At 44.1% G+C, this 16,290-nt stretch overlaps 1 pseudogene; it reads left to right on the top strand.

Annotated features, from left to right (window-relative positions):
• The first annotated feature begins 229 nt into the window (after positions 1-229).
• LOC140722982 (N-acetyllactosaminide beta-1,3-N-acetylglucosaminyltransferase 3 pseudogene) lies at positions 230-1,447 on the top strand (annotated as a pseudogene).
• Positions 1,448-16,290: the final 14,843 nt, after the last annotated feature.

The following is a 16,290-nucleotide window of genomic DNA, read 5'->3' as shown; positions in this document are numbered from 1 at the left end:
TATCGTATAGGTAGATTTCTTTTTCTGCTGGGATGGAATGCTTCAGGTTAATTAAACTTTCAACAGTGTGTAGGGCCTTCCCTATTCCTTACCTTATCACCATTTTGAGGTCAATATTACAAAGCATTAGTGAAACTCATTACAGTTTAAACTTCCCATTCTTCTCAAGCATCATGTAAATGTAAAGTTTTCTTTGAATTAATCCATATTGTTTTCTCTATTTCAGGTGAAAGATGAGAAGACATCGGCGATTCTATGAGAACGTAGTGTTGACTGTTTTGATTACTCTGGGATTGTTCTTCATGTTCTGGGATAATGACCAACGTCGAGAGACTGATGATCTTGCAGAAACTGTTCATCGCAATGACCTGCCCAAGGTTGTTACTGCTGATGCAACTGAATCAGTGCTCAAGCCAAAGTGCCACGCGAACACGACATTGTTGCACCTGTCCTCATTTCATCAAGAGAAAGAGCACATAAAAAACTTCTTGATGTATAAACACTGTCGAGAATTTGACATGATTCTAAATGCCCCAGACAAATGTGGTGGTCGAGAAGGATCTCAGAATGTCTTCCTGCTCCTGGTGATCAAATCTCACCCTTTCAACCAGGATCGGCGGGAAATGGTAAGGAAGACCTGGGGCAAAGAACGCGAATTCAATGGGGTCCTAATTAAGAGAGTCTTTATCTCTGGTGTCTCTCCTGACCAAAAGGAAAGGAGGAAATTGAATCAGCTTTTAGCCATGGAAAACAGAGAACACAGAGATGTCCTACAATGGGATTTCTTGGATACCTTTTTCAACCTCACCCTCAAACAATACAAGTTGCTGCAGTGGGTCAGTGAATTTTGCCCCAGAGCTAAATTCATCTTCAATGGAGATGATGATGTCTTTGCCAACACCGATAACATGGTTGATTACTTGCTAGGCATGAAGGTTCACCAACACCTGTTTGTGGGCCATCTCGTTTATGGGTTTGGGCCCAATCGCCAGAAGTCGAGCAAGTATTATGTGCCAGAAATAGTGACCACCATCAAGTCGTACCCACCATACGTTAGTGGAGCGGGCATACTTATGTCTGTGTATACAGCTCACATCATTTACCACATAGCCCAAGACCTTGAACTATACCCCATTGATGATGTCTTTTGGGGGATGTGTCTGGCCAAGACTGGACTAGCCCCACGCTCCCATAGCGGATTCAGGACAGCTGGAGTCAGGGTTCCTTCAACCCAAGATGACTCTTTCAATCCTTGCTATTACCGTGAGTTGCTGCTAGTGCACCGTTTTCGGCCTTTCGAACTGCTATTGATGTGGGATGCGGTGCATGATGCCAATCTGAAATGTGCTCATGCTGCCCAGAAGTCTGCATCCACGAAAAGGACGGCATGAGTCATGAGAGAATGTAACAACTGTTGGAATGTAATGCAGTTTGTAAACATGTGTTAATCAGTTGTTTATGCAATGTAAGAAGGTTAATTCCGAAATTATATTGGAGTATACATTAATTCATAGAGTTGATGCCTTTCTACATTCTACAAATGTTTGTAAAGCTGTCAGGTGTCATCACTCAGCCTAATTCTTAATGCACCCATAATGACATTACAATATTGTCAGGAGCATCACAATTTAAGTCAATTGTAAAGTTATTCCAAGTGAGCAGTCCTTGTTGCATTGCGTACAGATAGGTACAGCATCTTCACTTGGGGCATTTGTATAATAAGCAACCAATAAAATTTGTAGTTACAGTTATATCTGTGTATTTTTTTCTTGCCGTTTCTTACATGTCCCTTGCAAAATGTGAAAGAGACAAATGCATTTCTTGGACTGGAACTGTGAGAACAACAAAGAATCTAGATCTAAAATTGTCTCAGCGTTGGAGGAATAGAGAAACTTATGGTCATCACTTCTGCACTCAAATGTCAGCCTGCATTGTGTCTGTGCAACTACATATCAAATAGAAGCACACACGCAGGAGATGGCTTTAACTGGAGTATTCACATTGCAGAGAGGGAAAGAGATCAATGAACATGTGGGGACAACAGATCAATATGCATACAGTGTCAGCAGTCCATACGTAGTGCGAAGGGGAGTGGCATTAGATTTGGCAGGTGTCTTGTCTAAGACAATGTACTCGGTTGCCAGTGTCATGTTGCTGGTATTGACACGGTCATCACTGAGAGGTAAGTCCGGTAGCTTTGACTAGTGGCCAACCTGGACATCGGAGATCTGGAGAGGAGGGAACTTCAATAAGGCTCATTGTCCGAGGGGCAGCTCACGGCAGTGCAATAGAGCAATCGGTGACTAATCAACTAGTGGCCAATCGGCATTTGGGATTGATTAGTAAGAGCAAATGAAAGGAAGGTGGGGCAAACCCAGTGGCCGTCGTCTGAGTAGAAACATAGAAAACTTACAGCACAATATGGGCCCCTCGGCCCACAGAGCTGTGCCGAACATGTCCCTACCTTAGACCTACCTAGGCTTGACCCATAGCCCTCTTTTTCTAAGCTCCATGTAACCATTCAGGAGTCTCTTAAAAGACCGTATCGTTTCCGCCTCCACCACCGCCGCCGGCAGCCCATTCCACGCACTCGCCTCTCTCTGTGTAAAAAAAAACTTACCCCTGACATCTCCTCTGTACTTACTTCCAAGCACCATAAACTATGCCCTCTCATGCCAGCCATTTCAGCCCTGGGGAAAGCCTCTGACTGTCCACACGATCAATGCCTCTCATTATCTTGTACACCTCTATCAGGCGACCTCTCATCCTCCATCTCTCCAAGGAGAAGAAGGCCGAGGTCACTCAACCTATTCTCATAAGGCATGCTCCCCAATTCAGACAACAGCCTTGTAAATGTCCTCTGCACCCTTTCTATGGTTTCCATGTCCTTCCTGTAGTGAGGCAACTATAATTGAGCACAGTACTCCAAGTGGGATCCGACCAGGGTCCTATATAGCTGCAACATTGCCTCTCAGCTCTTAAACTCAATCCCACAATTGGTGAAGGCCAATGCACTATATGCCATCTTAACCACAGAGTCAACCTGTGTAGCAGCTTTGTGTGTTCTGGGGACTCGGACCCCAAGATCCCTCTGATCCTCCGCACTGCCAAAAGTTTTGCCTTTAATGCCATATTCTGCCATTATAGTGTAGGGACTGCGGTTGCACGAACATTATTAGCAAAACACTCCGACACAAGACGGGTTTCATTTTGTTACAGACAGAAATGCCAGTTTGGTACTACAATTAAACTGCATTTCTACATTGGTGGAGAAGTGTGCTGACACTCCTCGCTATCTGTAAAAACTGTGACGAGATGCTAAGGTGTATGCAATATGGACTGTGCCTTTAAAAAGAGAGAGAGTTGGTGTACACCGATTCAGAGAGAGAGAGAGAGAGAGAGAGAGAGAGAGCACCGAGCAGCTCGTGAGTCGCCATGGTTACGGAAGGGCGGGGCTCTATAATGTACAGTTGGCGTTCAGCATGTTTGGGATATATTCAAGGTCAGCTGGCTTTTCAGACTGACACACAGACACACGGAAGACACGGAAAGAAATGCGGAAGAAATAGACACTGGATGAACTTTCAGTGACCACGAAAGGGTGGGTTTTGATCGCAGTGTGGGACAGGGGTGACCGGTGGAATGTTATCGGTGTGTTTAACCTTTGATAGCTTTACTGCGTGAAGGCGGTACTCTTTTGTGTGATCACAAAACTTTAACAGGACTTCGGAAGGCAACGGAAAGATCGACGACATCAGCTTACTTGGAAAACAAATCACCTCTCTCTCTCTCTCTCTCTCTCTCTCTCTCTCTCTCTCTCTCTCTCTCTCTCTCTCTCTCTCTCTCTCACTCTCCCCTCAATTCTACTCAATATCACGAACTGAACTGACGTCATTCCTATACCATCTTAAGACTGTATCATTTACCACCTAAGCTGAAGAGGTTTGGGGTTTTATATTTACACACTTACATTTGCATAAACTCTGCTAACCTGTTTGATTTATCTGGTTTTATATTACGAGATTACGTGGATACTAATAAGTAGTGTTTTATTTGTAACAATACCAGACTCCAGGTGTGTTACATTTCTGCTGGTTCTTTTAAACCGTTATGGGGTACGTAACAAAACCGTTCCAACCCCTATATCACATCGCATTTCTGTAAACCCCTTCGACCCATACAGATCTCTGCAAAACCTCCATCATCCACCCTGGTGCATTCAGACGACAGCAGACCCGAGAAAGATACCGTCGTGTCAGATTGATTGGTTCATAAAACACTGTCGCCCAGAAGGAACTACAGTCTGATCAAGGACTGGGGAAGCAGACAAACCAGTTCTCTCTGTTTTCCCCCATTTTGTGGACTATGAACTGATTCTTGCACAGGAATAATTTAATCAGAGGAACTGAATGTGGACACAGGGAGATTCACGTAATCATCTGCTAAACCTGAGACCATTCTCAAACAAATCGACATTTGTTATGTGAAGGGCGTGGACTCTGAACTGATTCTTGACTCTGGGACAATAAACCTGAGACCATGCTCAGAGGAGCAGCTACTTGTTATGTAAAATGCCAGACATATCAAAGAAGCAATCTGTAGTCTCGTTAGACTCTGTCTGAGTTGCCTCATTTAACTGGTTTGGTCCAGTCAGGGTGTAAAGATACGAATGCACGAGGCTGGGGTGGAAATAAAAAAAAAAGATACTTGTTAAATACAGATTCTCTGTATCTCATTGATCATTGTTACAAGGGATGAATCTTGTCACAGTGGCGTCCATCATTAACATTGCCCACTAACAGGACGTGCCCTTTACACAGTGTTACCATCGGGAAGGAGATACAGAAGCCTGAAAGCTCAGACTCAGCGATTCAGGATCAGTGTTTCCCCGCTGCCACCTGTATCTCAGTTTTGTTTTCTCTGTATTTATTTATCCTCTATTTCATTGTACTGCTAGCGTAAAGTTAACAATTTCGTGACGTATGTCTGTGATATTAAATCTGGTTCTGATTCTTTAAATGTATCTTTGAAACCTTTGATTCTGATTCAGATGCAGAGGGGATGTGTTAGATCGAACTTAAATTAGTTGAAAGCCTCTCAGAACCTTGTGTATTGTGCTGTAATATTCTATGTTCTGTGCTCGATCGAGCGTACCGTATCTTGCTATAGTTAACTAAGTCGATTAATTATTTAAAGCTATAACGCCTTGCTTTTCCAGACTACTCTCAACGCGTCCGATAATAAAGTGCAGGAGAATTAATAAAAAACAATAGGGTATATAAATCAGTACCGACCGCTGGATGATCTCGATATCTTTGCTCGGAAAGGACTCACCAAGTATTATGTAATGATGAATTGCCCTCGGTGTTCAGACTACGCCGGTCATGGGGTATGAAGGGAAGTATCTGGACAAACAGGAACTTTAGCGATAGTCAGTATGGGTCAATGCGTGGTAGGTCATGTCTAACCAATCTCGCAGAGCTTTACGAGGTAGTTACCAGGAATGGTGTGGAAGGCAAGTCAGTGGATGCCGTCTAACAGGGATTTCAGCAAGGAATTTCGCAAGGTTCAGTAGGGGAGGATGCTCTGGAAGGTTCAGTCGTTTGGATTTCGCGATGAGGTAGTAAATTAGATTGGCCATTGGATTCGTTGGGGAAGCTAGAGTGTGGTAATGGATGGTTGTCTCTCTGACTGCGGACCTGTGATGAGTGGAGTGTGCCAGGGATCGTTGCTGTGTCCGTTGTTATTTGTAAAATATATCAACTATCTGGATGATAATGTCGTTAACAAGATCAGCAAATTTGCCGATGACATCAACATTACGGATGTAGTCGACAGTGATGAAGAGAACCGGAGCATGAAACGGAATCTGGACCAGCTGGAAAAATGGGTTGAAAACTGTCAGATCGCATTTAACACAGACAAGAGTTAAATTTTGCACTTTGGCGGACCAGACGGGGCTGGTCTGACAAAATGAGAAATAGGGCACTGAGGAGTCCGATAGAACAAACGAATCTAGGAATGCAGGTCCATAATTCAATGAAAGTTGCACCACAGTTAGACAGGGTCGTAAAAAAAATTCGCTCATTGGCCTTCATAGAACAAAGTACTGAGTACAGGAGTTGGAAGTTACTTTGCTTTTCTTTAAGGCTTTATTGGGGCCTAATTTCGAATACTGTGTGAAGAAAGATGAAAATAAGATTAAAATAATGCAGAAAAAAAATTACACGGCTAGTGCCGTGACGGACTGAATGTTTTTTTTATTTAAAAGGAAAGATTACGTATGACAGCACTTTATTCTCGAGCGGGTAGAAGACAGAGGGGATATTTGATAGATGTATACAACATTATGAGGCGTATAGAGAGTGTAAATGCAAGCGGGCTTTCTCCACTGATGTTGGGGTGGAGAATCTAAATGGAAATCATAGGAGAAGGGTGAAATGTGAAATGTTTAAGGGAAAGATGAGTGAAAACTTCTTCAACCAGAGGGTCGTCAGAGTGTAGACAGTGCTGCCAACACAAATGGTAATTGAGATTCCGATTTCAACATTTAAGAGATGATTGGATAAGGACACGAATGAGGGGGATATGGATGGGCACCGTCCGTGTGCAGGTCGATGGGAGTCGGCAGTGTAAATAATTCCTCCCGGTCCTGACGGACTGAAGGCCCTGTTTCTGTGTAGTGGTTCCCTATACCGGACTGACTGCATGTCCGGGTTACAACGTAAGTGTCTCACAGCACTGACCAATCTAGAAAGTCGTTGATACTGTTCGATCCCTCTGTCTTCGCACACACTGAAGCATGGAGACTGAGTAAAATGGATGGTTACAGCATGAGGAGATGGAAGTGCAGACGTGAGATGATAAAGGGAGTATCACTCTGCAGGAATATACCTTCACTCCTTCAGTAAGGCGGTAAAGACAGTAGTTCCGGGCTGGAGGTGGGTGTGACAGTGGTCCCGGTACAGTGAATCATTGGTTCTTCAGAAGACGTGCTGAGGCCTTTTGCTTTGGAAGTTTCTATTCTGTATTCTCCATTTACCGGCGACGGTTTTGAAGGAAGACAAGTGTGAGCACAGGTGTTCGCTTTGCTCTCTCCGCGTTTTTAGCTTATGTAGTTTTGTATGTTTCATTTATGAATTATTTCAGAGGTAGACACGGATTTCACACCGGCCACGTGGATTCATGGTTAAATAGATAGAAACATGAGCGCATCTAGACCCTATGTACAATGTACTGTGTATGTTACTCAAAATGGCTTCTTTGTGTAGGAATGCTTCCTTGTCTGATAAGTGTTTCTCTCGCAGTTGTTTAGCTTTAGACTTGCTGATATGGGGATTGTATTCATTTGTTAACCAATGGGGAATGTTATTTTGTCTTGTCAGGCTGGGAGCTTCGGGGTTTTCGCGGATTTTTCAGGGGAGTTGGGAAGAAGACGCCGAGGAAGGTGGACGTGCGCTGCACTGCTTGGTCGACCACCGGGGATGGTCCCAGGTGCGGGGACGTGGAGGTCGGAGGTAAGTGACGAGAGGTCGAAATGGTTCGATGGTTGAGCTCCAACGATGTGCACTAAACTGACTGAACTCTGATAAGTTGGCGCCTTTTGCTTTTTCTTTTCTTTCATATATGTTTTATTGCATAGTACTCTTTTAGTTTTAGTAAAATCTTTAAAGTGTATTTCATAACGGTATCCGGTGTGAGTTTGATACTGTGTGTGCGCGCGGCATAAACTTGATTCTCACAGCACCTGCGTGTACGGGAGGTGGAGTTGGTGAGTGGCTGGATCTCTTTTTCCCCTAGACATATACCGGCCTGTTGGGTGAGTGTTATAACTATATGATAAAACCACGATTTACAGGTAATCTGACATTGGGATAAATTGATGCATACTTGAATTGGGTATTTGGAATGGGCATTTTGAAAGGTTGGTGCTTTTAATGAGCAGCAAAAGTTGCCGCTGAACACTTTGAAATGCTGGTTGTAGGGTTCAATGGGAAAATATTGTTTTGCGTTCATTGTAACATGTGCCCTGTAATATGTAAATGGCACGTCAGTTTAGATAACGTGGCGGTGCAGTCAATAGCTCTGCGATTGATTTACATCATCAGACCTAATTCCGTAAACTGGCATCTGCCCTGCAATATGCAAATGGCAGGTCAATTTAGATAACGAGGTGATGTAGTCAACAGCTCAGCGATTTGCCTACGTCATCAGCACTAATTCTATAAATTATCCAGTTGCTGCTGCGTGATCAGATTAAGTCGGTTACTTCCCTCAGCCCTGTTTTTCGGAACTTCAGAGTCCAAATATAGTTGTAAATTGTATGGAAATTTCGATCCTCCTTGCGGAACACGGCTGCCCGCTGCCTTCCGGCCAGAATTCTCTCTGTCTACTACATCATCTGCCTCCTGTTAGGAAGAAAATTCTGAATCAACGCAGCCAGGTTTCCCTCAATCCCATGCCTCCTGACTTTCTGAATGAGTCCACTATGGGGAACTGATCAAGCGCCGGACCAAATTTAATGCACCCACATCGACTGTTCTGGTCCATCTGTTTGTTTTTCACTGTTACAATTAATTCAATCTGGCTAATAAAGTACAACATGTCCCTCAAAAAACCTTGTTGAATCTCCTTAGCCAGATTCCGTTTCTCCAAATGCTTATAATTTCATTCTACAATAATCTTCTCCAATCGTTTATCTATTACTGACGGAATACTCCCTGGTCTATAATTCAAAGGAGTATCCCTATTATCTTTCGTCAGAAAAGGTATAACATTTGCCACACTCCAGTCTTCTAGTTCTACTTCCGTAGCCAGTGAAGACCCAAATATCCTGGATAAGAGCTCAGTAAGTTTCCAGTCCATCCTCTTTCTCAGCGTCGGCATCTTCGAGAATAATCTGCTTTTTTACACTGTGTTCACATTCATCAATGTATTCAGTGAGGAGCTTCACCGCCTCCTTGGACTCCAGACACAAGTTTTCCTCTTTTACCTCTGTACTGCCCACACTATCTCCAATCATCTGCAACTTTGCCAAGGACTTCTCAAGTGCCCTTCTAACTCTTCTAAGTCCATTATTAAATTATTTCCTGTCTACATTGTGACCCTTCATATCCTTACCAGAGCCTTTCTCCCTAAATCTTAAGTATCTTTCTTTCTTCCTCTTGACTCGTTCCAATTTTCTTGTCACCCAGGGTTACTTTACGCTATCATACTTTCCCTGCGCCAATGACACAAACCTATACTGAACCCCATGTCAGTGCTCCCTAAACAATCCCCACATATCGGTTGCGTATTTCCCTGAGTACATCATTTCCCAATGTACGTTCGCAAGTTCCAGCCGGGTCGCACCATAATTCGCAGACCCCCCAGTTAAATACATTCCATGCTCCCTGGGCCTAACCTTGTTCAAGGTAAATGTCGGGGAGTTCTACCCTTTCGTTCTGAAACGCTGACCCGCGGAGAGATCTGTCACCTGATCCGTTTCCTTTTCCAATATTAGATCCGGTATGAAGCGTTCGCTAGTCCACCTTTCTTCTTATAGTGCCATGAATCCTTCCTGGACGCAACTGAGAAATTATGCCAGACCCAAACATTTTACCCTGGGGAGGTGCCAAATAATATTGTGGGAGTTTTAGATTTCCAGGGTTGGTCTGACACAATGAGAAATAGGGCACTGAGTAGTACGGTAGAATAAACGAATCTGGGAATGCAGGTCCAGAATTCAATTAAAGTTGCCGCGCAGTTAGACAGGGTCGTAAAAAAAAATACTTTTCGCACATTGGCCTGCATAGACCAAAGTACAGAGCACAGGAGTTGCAATGTTATGTTGATCTTGCTTAAGACATTATTGGGGCCTAATTTGCAATATTGTGTGCGGTTTTGCTCAACTACCTACAGGGCAGGTGTAAATAAATTTGAAAGAATACAGAAAAAAATGAACACGTCTATTGCCGAGACTGAATGTTTTGAATTAAAAAGAAAGATTACCTATGTTAGCACTAATCCCCAGGTGGTAGAAGACTGAGGGTAGAATTGATAGAGGTATACAACAATATGAGACGGATGGACAGTGTAAATGCAAGCAGGGATTTCAGAGGGAGACACGGATTCTACACTGGCCGCGTGGATATAGGATCAAAAGAACCGAAATTTGAGCGTATCTACACCTGATACAGTAAAACCACGATTCACAGGTAAATTGGCATTCGGATCACTTGTTGTATAGTTGAATTAGGAATTTGGAATTGGCATTTTGGAAGGCTGGTTCTTTTAATGAGCACCGAAAGCTGCTGCTGAACATGTCGAAATACTGGTTTTAAGTTGTACTCCTCCACTGGCAAAGAATGCTTAAAGTTATTGTAGCATCTGCCCTGTAATATGTAAATGACAGGTTTGCTAAGATAACTCATCGGTGCAGTCAATAGTTCAGTGATATGCGTTGTCAGCCCAAATTCCATTAACTTTTTCCAGCTGCTACTGGGTGTTTAGATTAAATCGGTTATTTCCCTCAGCCCTGTTTCTCGGAGCACTGCAACTGAAGAGTCCAAACAGAGTTGTAAAGCGTACCAGAGTCTAAAGTGTACCACAATTGCGACTCGTCAGGTGGAACACGGCTGCCCACTGTCTTCCAGCCAGAATTCGCTCTATCTACTACGTCATCTCCCTTCTGTTAGCAAACCAAATCTGAATCAACGCAGCCGGGTTTCCCTAGATCCCTTGCCTCCTGACTGTCTGAGTGAATCTACTATGGGGAACTGATCAAACGCCTGACCAAAATTAATGCTCCCACATCGACTGTTCTGATTCTGCTTTTGGTTTTATTTTCACTTTTTGAAATAACAAAATCTGGCTCATAAAGGGCAACATGCCATGTTGACTCTCCGTAGCCAGACTACGTTTCTCCAAATAGTCAAAAGTTCCCTGTTCAATAAACCTCTCCAATAGTTTACTCACTACCTATGTAAGACTCACGGGTCTATAATTCCAAGAAGTATCCTCATTATCTTCCGTCAACAAGGCAATAACATTTACCATGCTTCAGCTTTCTAGATCTACTTCCGTGGCCAGCGAAGACCCAAATATCCTGTCCAGAAGCTTAGCAATACCTTCGCTCACTTTCCCAAATCACCTGGACTATATCCCTTCCGGAACCAGGGAATCATCCATCATAATGCTTTCCAAGTTTCCAGCGCATGCTCTTTCTTAGCGTCGGCATGTTCGAGCATATTTGCCTTTTCACCCTATGTTCAGATTGATCAATGTATTCAGTGAGGAGCTTCACCGCCTCCTTGGAGTCCAGACAATAGTTTTCCTCTTTTACATCTGATCTGTCCACACTCTCTCCAGTCTCCTTCTGTTCCTCACAGCGCATCTCGCCAAGGCCTTCCCTACTCCCCTTTTGATTCTGAAGTACATTATTAAATACTTCTTAGTCTGCATTGTGACTTGCCATAACCCTACCTGATCCTTCCAACCTGAACTTTAAGTATCGTTCTTCCTCTTGACGAGTTGCTCGAAATTTATTGTCACACAGGGTAACTTTACGCTATCATTCTTTCCCTGCCTCAATGAGACAATGTCATACGGGGGGCGCTGGGAGCGGACCCAAATGCAATACACAGACACTGAAGTACTGGGAACTGGACTAGACTAGATTTCGGGACGGGACTGGACACAGACAGGAGCTGGGACAGGAACACACACTTGGGCTAGGACTTTGGCTAGGAAAGCGGGACCAGGTCAAGGAACTGAGAACTAGGAGCCTGGGCTTGGACTCCGAGCCAGAGACTGGACAAGGAACCAGAACCTGGGTCCTCACTTGGGTTCGGGCCACGGAACTAGGCGAGGACATGACTTGGCTACAAGACTGGACGAGGCTTGGGTTCTTCGAGGCTTGGCTGCAGGACTGGACGAGGCTTGGGTTCTTCGAGGCTTGGCTGCAGGACTGGACGAGGCTTGGGTTCTTCGAGGCTTGGCTGCAGGACTAGGCGAAGCTTGGGTTCTTCGTGGTTTGGCTGCAGGACTAGGCGAAGCTTGGGTTCTTCGAGGCTTGGCTGCAGGACTGGACGAGGCTTGGGTTCTTCGAGGCTTGGTCTGCAGGAATAGACGTGGACCTCCGGCAAAGGACGAGGCACATGGAAAGGACAAGAACCCGAAGCCTTGACTTGGTCTTGGAAGAACAGGAAAACGGAGCGTTAGTCTTGGGTGGACAGGAAGACAGAGACATGGAACACAGAGCCGGGAGCCCTCCTTGCGAACTGGACTTGGGACCGGGGCTCTACACAGAGTCAGCACTCCTCCTAGGGAGCAGGACGTAGGGCCGGGACTCGTTCACAGAACACAGAGAGATAGTTTTCAACTCAAGGTTGCGGTAAACGGCCGGACCTACCCAGCGAAGGCGAGGACGCAAAGAGACAGTTCCAAACAACGATAGACAGTTCCTTATCTAGACAAAGCAAGGATCCGGTCTTGCTCCGGCTCTAGAACTTGACAGCGATACAGGCGAGGACGCAGGCAAGGCTTCAGAAGGAAGGAAAGGGAACAGGCCAGCCAATGAAGCTGAACCCAGGAGCTATTTATGTAGCCAGCCCAAAATGAGAATCAGGTGCCTCAGTTAGAGCACCAAACAGAACAAGGGAAAAACGGAAAACCTGGAATAAAGAATATGGACTGGACCGTGAACCGGAATGCGGAATTCACGGACCGGACCAGGACAGACAAGCCAATACTGCACCCCATGAAAGAGCTCCCTAAACAATCTCCACATATCTGTCGCTCATGTCCCCGAGTACATCATTTCCCAATGTACGTTCCCAAGTTCCTGCCAGGTAGCACCATTCATCGCAGACCCACAATGTGAATATGCAAGTGGAAGAGTGGTTTATTGTATTTTCAGTTATGTGGAAGTCGGTGGAATTATGGAGAGCATAGAAGATTACCAAAGATTACAACAGGACGCAGAGCAGTGCTGAGAAGTTCCCGATGGAGTTCAACCCAGAATATTATGGAGTGATTCACTTTGGAAGGATAAACTTGAAAGCAGAGGTGATAATTTCTCGACTCAATCGAGAGCCGCAAATTACAACGAATTTCATAATGGAAACAGAGCGTTAAGACTTTCTCCCATAAGCCGACGTCTACAAGCCATCGCTAGAAGTACCACAATAGGCACGGAATGGTGCAGTGCAGGAGCAGGAACAAGAGTGATTGAAAGATGAGCTTCAACACATCCGCTGTTCTGCACATACATATAGTGACACTCCAAAGGCAATATATCTGAAAGTAAATCAGGAGAAAAAATACAACTACGTGGCAAATAATAGAACAGCCTGGGAACCTGTGGAGAGTTCAGAGATTTCATTTGCTACTTTTGTTCAAAGAGCGAATGGATGGACAAATAGTGGTAGAATTGTGGCAGGTTTGAGAATATCTTAAAAGTTAAACAGACTGCACCGCACGTCACGGGTATGAGGTGGTCAGGTCATTCACTGCCAGAGGCCAGGTTCGTGCCAAGCTGAACAAGAGCGCTTTTAAAGTGTTTGGAGGAATATGTGCAGTGTATTTTATTGTAACACATGTCAGCTGTCACTGTGATTTTCATCATTCAAACCCCCCGGAATGACTGGAACGAACGAAAGAAAAGATGAACGAATGTTCGCCTTTAATAAAGAAGTGTTCTTCATTTCCCCTGCCAGAACAAACCTCTTCCTTCAATTTCAGAAACGAATGTGCTCTGTCAAATGTTACAAAATTAATCGACTACAATATGCATGCTTACTTTAGAAGCAACACAGATATATAAAAAAAATCCTATTTAAATAGCTGAAGCCAGGTATCATGGAAAATAACATGGAAAATTCAAATCATATTTTGTTTTAAAGTAAGTAGATTGCAATGTCCCTTGAGGAGTCAAATTCATGACACGGTGACAGAGTGAGTAAAAATAGTTTAACGTAAGTGTTTGTGCATTTGGTTGTTACTAATGTCCCTGACGTGATAGCCAAGCTAATTGCCTCAGTGGAATTGCTCTCTCCTCAATAAAAGTCTGCTGAACCAATCACCAGTCCATCTGAGCAGCTGAACGTTGCTTCTGCCAGAATATGGAATATCCGGCTATTTACTATATCGCGGCCATTTTCTATCCCACTCTTGTAGCGGTTGGTGTCCCCGGTAAGATGCCGGAGCTGGATACTTTATGTATGGTGCCGTCGTTACTCTGCTGCGGTATCCGCACTGTTACTAAGCACAGATGCTACCCTCTGCTGAAACGTGCTTCCGGAATGGAGTATTCCAGCTTCTCATTGTTTTATTTTCATTTTCGTAATTTTGCTTACCCTGTTATAGGAAGGACGCTGTCAAGTTGGAGAGGGTGCAGAAGAAATTTACGAGGATGTTCTTTGGACTAGAGGGCCTGGGTTACAGAGAGGTTGGCCATGCTGGACCTTTATGCCTTGGAGAATGGGAGGTGACCTCAGAAGTTTAAAATCATAAGGGGTATTGATAAGGTGGATTGTCATTATTGGAGAGTTGGAGAGCACAAAATGAGAGGTCACAGATGGAGGAGAGGAGGGGAAAAATTGAAAAGAGACCTTGGGGATAACCTCTGTACACGGAGGACAGTGAGTACCCGGAAGAAGCTACCAGAGGAAGTGGTTGAACTGGGTTCAACTCCAACATTTAACCGGCATTTGGACAGGTACATGGAAGGGAGAGGCTTGGAGAGTTATGGGCCAAACTAGACAACTGGGATTATCAGGGAGGATGCTGTGGTTGGTATGGACCAGTTGAGCCGAAGGGCCTGTTTAGATCGCATTACTCTAGGATTCCATAATTCTACAGTGACACAAGTTGCATCCTTGTGCAAATAGTTTTACTTGTACACATCGTTCTGCTATCAGTCACTGGCGTCTTTTCAGGGCTCCTGGCATCCAAGGCTTTACTCACACACATTGTGGATCATGCTAACTATCTGCCCTGTTCTGCTATCAATTATCTGTGCTTTCTCTGGGCTCCTGGAGTCCAAGGTTCACTGCTCTTCATGAAGCGTAAATTCCTGCCATAGGTGATGCTGGTGCCGTTTTCCTTTAATAGATATGGGCCTGCGATGGCTTCGCTGTCCTGTCACAATTGCTTACTACTGAATATTTGAGTTGAATTAGCCTTGCCTTTGGGACTAGTTATGCCTTAGTTGCAGCCTTTCATAAAGTGGCTTGACCAATGGATGGCAGGGTGGGTGGGCCACTGCTAATTTAACTTTGAATACAATTCTCTGGTTAAAATAGAAGCAAAAAGCCAAGGTCCTTGAGTATACTTCTCTTTGTTTCTCCTATTGTAGGTTTACATAGACCTGGTTGAAATGCCATGAAAATCAAATGTTTTCAGTAGCTATGCTAACACGTTACCTTCCCTGCACTGCCATATATTCAGTTACTAATCAATGGTCAATAATACATCATCTTCCATAGTATCAGTAACCTGTGAACTCAACCTGAATGGTGAGCGAGCTGGGACCTTCCTCTTTAGAGCAAAGGTGGGGGTGGGGAGGTGGGGAGAGGTGATTTCATAGAGGCGTATAAGCTGGTAAGAGGCATAGGTAGAATGGAGAGCCAACAACATTTTCCCAGGGTAGAAATGACTAATATGAGGGGGCATAATGTTATGGTGATTAGAGAAAAGTATAGGGGTTTTTCAGAAGTAGTATTTTTTTAAAAAAAAAGAAAATGGTGGCTGTATGGAATGCACAGCCTGGGTAGTGATAAGGGTAGATGCATCAGTGAGATTTAAGAGGCTTTTAGATAGACACATGGATGAAAGAAAAATGGACAGCTGTTTGAGAGAGTAGGGATCAATTGATCTTGGAGCAGATTAAAAGTTCGGTGCAACATCATGGGCCAAAATGTCTGCATTGTGCTATATTGCTCTATGTCTCAGTTCAGTTTAAGCCCCGAGAGGAGTGATGAGACCTGTGAAGCGAGGTGGAATAAACCCTTTGGAATCATATACCTTTAAGGCCCAGAAAAAAACTATGCGATTTTCAGTTTAATGACAGAGATGGTATCCTATAGGTAGATTTCTTTTTCTGCTGGGATGGAATGCTTCAGGTCAATTAAACTTTCAACAGTGTGTAGGGCCTTCCCTATTCCTTACCTTATCACCATTTTGAGGTCAATATTACAAAGCATTAGTGAAACTCATTACAGTTTAAACTTCCCATTCTTCTCAAGCATCATGTAAATGTAAAGTTTTCTTTGAATTAATCCATATTGTTTTCTCTATTTCAGGTGAAAG

This window comes from Hemitrygon akajei, unplaced genomic scaffold, assembly GCF_048418815.1.
Source record: "Hemitrygon akajei unplaced genomic scaffold, sHemAka1.3 Scf000096, whole genome shotgun sequence".
Taxonomy (NCBI): Eukaryota; Metazoa; Chordata; class Chondrichthyes; order Myliobatiformes; family Dasyatidae; genus Hemitrygon; species Hemitrygon akajei.
The sequence above is the reverse complement of the archived record's forward strand: the minus strand, read 5'-3'. Positions and strand labels throughout refer to the sequence as shown.